This window comes from Triticum aestivum, chromosome 7A, assembly GCF_018294505.1.
Source record: "Triticum aestivum cultivar Chinese Spring chromosome 7A, IWGSC CS RefSeq v2.1, whole genome shotgun sequence".
In the NCBI taxonomy this organism is placed as follows: Eukaryota; Viridiplantae; Streptophyta; class Magnoliopsida; order Poales; family Poaceae; genus Triticum; species Triticum aestivum.
This window is the reverse complement of record NC_057812.1, coordinates 10,303,219-10,307,746: the sequence shown is the minus strand read 5'-3', so window position 1 is coordinate 10,307,746 and position 4,528 is coordinate 10,303,219.

The window sequence follows — 4,528 nt, the reverse complement described above, 5'->3', positions numbered from 1 at the left end:
GGGGCGGCGGCCAGGGCTGGAGTGGCCCCCAAGCCAAGGTGGGGCGCCCCCCCCCCCCACCCCTAGGGTTTCAACCCTAGGCGCATGGGGTGGGCCTAGGGGGGCGCACCAGCCCACCATGGGCTGGTTCCCCTCCCCACTTTGGCCCATGGGGCCCTCCGGGATGGGTGGCCCCACCCGGTGGACCCCCGGGACCCTTCCGGTGGTCCCGGTACAATACCGGAGACCCCGAAACTTGTCCCGATGGCCGAAACAGCACTTCCTATATATAATTCGTTACCTCCGGACTATTCTGAAACTCCTCGTGACGTCCAGGATCTCATCCGGGACTCCGAACAACATTCGGGTTACTGCATATACATATCTTCACAACCCTAGCGTCATCGAACCTTAAGTGTGTAGACCCTACGGGTTCGGGAGACATGCAGACATGACCGAGATGACTCTCTGGTCAATAACCAACAGCGGGATCTGGATACCCATGTTGGCTCCCACATGCTCCATGACGATCTCATCGGATGAACCACGATGTCGAGGATTCAAGCAACCCCGTATTCAATTCCCTTTGTCAATCGGTATGTTACTTGCCCGAGATTCGATCGTCGGTATCCCAATACCTCATTCAATCTCGTTACCGGCAAGTCACTTTACTCGTACCGTAATGCATGATCCCGTGACCAGACACTTGGTCACTTTGAGCTCATAATGATGATGCATTACCGAGTGGGCCCAGTGATACCTCTCCGTCATACGGAGTGACAAATCCCAGTCTTGATCCGTGTCAACCCAACAGACACTTTCGGAGATACCCGTAGTATACCTTTATGGTCACCCAGTTACGTTGTGACGTTTGGTATACCCAAAGCACTCCTACGGTATCCGGGAGTTACACGATCTCATGGTCTAAGGAAAGGATACCTGACATTGGAAAGACTCTAGCAAACGAACTATACAATCTTATGCTATGTTTAGGATTGGGCCTTGTCCATCACATCATTCTCCTAATGATGTGATCTCGTTATCAATGACATCCAATGTCCATAGTCAGGAAACCATGACTATCTGTTGATCAACGAGCTAGTCAACTAGAGGCTTACTAGGGACATGTTGGTGTCTGTTATTCACACATGTATTACGATTTCCGGATAACACAATTATAGCATGAATAAAGACAATTATCATGAACAGGAAATATAATAATAATGCTTTTATTATTGCCTCTAGGGCATACTTCCAACAGTCTCCCACTTGCACTAGAGTCAATAATCTAGTTACATTGTGATGAAACGAACACCCATGGAATTCTGGTGTTGATCATGTTTTGCTCTAGGGAGAGGTTTAGTCAACGGATCTGCAACATTCAGGTTCGTATGTACTTTACAAATATCTATGTCTCCATCTTGAACATTTTCACGAATGGAGTTGAAGCGACGCTTGATGTGCCTTGTCTTCTTGTGAAACCTGGGCTCCTTGGCAAGTGCAATAGCTCCAGTGTTGTCACAGAGGAGCTTGATCGGCCCCGACGCATTGGGTACGACTCCTAGGTCGGTGATGAACTCCTTCACCCAAATTGCTTCATGCGCTGCCTCCGAGGCTGCCATGTACTCCGCTTCACATGTAGATCCCGCCACGACGCTCTACTTGCAACTGCACCAGCTTACTGCCCCACCATTCAAAATATACATGTATCCGGTTTGTGACTTAGAGTCATCCAGATCTGTGTTGAAGCTAGCGTCGACGTAACCCTTTACGATGAGCTCTTCGTCACCTCCATAAACGAGAAACATTTCCTTAGTCCTTTTCAGGTACTCCAGGATATTCTTGACCACTGTCCAGTGTTCCTTGCCGGGATTACTTTGGTACCTTCCTACCAAACTTACGGCAAGGTTTACATCAGGTCTGGTACACAGCATGGCATACATAATAGAACCTATGGCTGAGGCATAGGGGATGACACTCATCTTTTCTATATCTTCTGCCGTGGTCGGACATTGAGCTGAGCTCAATTTCACACCTTGTAACACAGGTAAGAACCCCTTCTTAGACTGATCCATATTGAACTTCTTCAATATCTTATCAAGGTATGTGCTTTGTGAAAGACCTATGAGGCGTCTTGATCTATCTCTATAGATCTTGATGCCTAATATATAAGCAGCTTCTCCAAGGTCCTTCATTGAAAGACTTTTATTCAAGTAGGCCTTAATGTTGTCCAAGAGTTCTATATCATTTCCCATCAAAAGTATGTCATCTACATATAGTATGAGAAATGCTACAGAGCTCCCACTCACTTTCTTGTAAACGCAGGCTTCTCCATAAGTCTGTGTAAACCCAAACGCTTTGATCATCTCATCAAAGCGAATGTTCCAACTCCGAGATGCCTGCACCAGCCCATAAATCGAGCGTTGGAGCTTGCACACCTTGTTAGCATTCTTAGGATCGACAAAACCTTCCGGCTGCATCATATACAATTCTTCCTTAAGGAAACCATTAAGGAATGCCGTTTTGACGTCCATTTGCCATATCTCATAATCGTAGAATGCGGCAATTGCTAACATGATTCGGACGGACTTTAGCTTCGCTACCGGTGAGAAAGTCTCATCGTAGTCAACCCCTTGAAATTGTCGATAACCCTTAGCGACAAGCCGAGCTTTATAGATGGTCACATTACCATCCGCGTCTGTCTTCTTCTTAAAGATCCATTTATTTTCTATGGCTCGCCGCTCAATGGGCAAGTCAGTCAAAGTCCATACTTTGTTTTCATACATGGATCCTATCTCGGATTTCATGGCTTCCAGCCATTTGTCAGAATCCGGGCCCGCCATCGCTTCTTCATAGTTCGAAGGTTCACCGTTGTCTAACAACATGATTTCCAAGACAGGGTTGCCGTACCACTCTGGTGCGGACCGTGTCCTTGTGGACCTTCGAATTTCAGTAGGAGCTTGATCAGAAGTATCTTGATCGTTATCATTAACTTCCTCTCTAGTCGGTGCAGGCACCTCAGGAACATTTTCTTGAGTTGCGCCATTTTCCGGTTCAAGAGGTAATACTTCATCAAGTTCTACTTTCCTCCCACTTACTTCTTTCGAGAGAAACTCTTTCTCTAGAAAGCATCCATTCTTGGCAACAAAGATCTTGCCTTCGGATCTGAGGTAGAAAGTATACCCAATAGTTTATTTAGGGTATCCTATGAAGACGCATTTTTCCGACTTGGGTTCGAGCTTTTCAGGTTGAAGTTTCTTGACATAAGCATCGCACCCCCAAACTTTTAGAAACGACAGCTTAGGTTTCTTCCCAAACCATAATTCATATGTTGTCGTCTCAACGGATTTCGATGGAGCCCTATTTAAAGTGAATGCGGCAGTCTCTAAAGCATAGCCCCAAAAGGACAGCAGTAAATCGATAAGAGACATCATAGAGCGCACCATATCTAATAGAGTGTGATTACGACGTTCGGACACACCATTACGCTGAGGTGTTCCAGGCGGCGTGAGTTGTGAAACTATTCCACATTTTCTTAAGTGTGTGCCAAATTCGTGACTCAAGTATTCTCCTCCACGATCTAATCATAGGAACTTGATTTTCCTGTCACGTTGATTCTCAACCTCACTCTGAAATTCCTTGAACTTTTCAAGGGTTTCAGACTTGTGTTTCATTAAGTAGACATACCCATATCTACTCAAGTCAACAGTGAGGGTGAGAACATAACGATAGCCACCGCGAGCCTCAACGCTCATTGGACCGCACACATCAGTATGATTTCCAATAAGTTGGTTGCTCGCTCCATTGTTCCTGAGAACGGAGTCTTGGTCATTTTACCCATGAGGCATGGTTCGCACGTGTCAAATGATTCATAATCAAGAGACTCTAAAAGTCCATCTGCATGGAGCTTCTTCATGCGTTTGACACCTATGTGACCAATGCGGCAGTGCCACAAGTATGTGGGACTATCATTATCAACCTTACATCTTTTGGTTTTCACACTATGAACATGTGTAGCATTACGCTCGAGGAAGAATAAACCATTCACCATCGGAGCATGACCATAAAACATATCTCTCATATAAATAGAAGAACCATTATTCTCGGATTTAAATGAGTAGCCATCTCGAATTAAACGAGATCCCGATACAATGTTCATGCTCAAAGCTGGCACTAAATAACAATTATTAAGGTTTAAAACTAATCCCGAAGGTAAATGTAGAGGTAGCGTGCCGACGGCGATCACATTGACCTTGGAACCATTCCCGACGCGCATCGTCACCTCGTCCTTTGCCAGTCTCCGCTTATTCCGCAGCTCCTGCTTTGAGTTACAAATGTGAGCAACTGCACCGGTATCAAATACCCAGGAGCTACTACGAGTACTGGTAAGGTACACATCAATTATATGTATATCACATATACCTTTTGTTTTTCCGGCCTTCTTGTCCGCTAAGTATTTGGGGCAGTTCCGCTTCCAGTGACCACTTTCCTTGCAATAAAAGCACTCAGTCTCGGGCTTGGGTCCATTCTTTGGCTTCTTCCCGGCAGC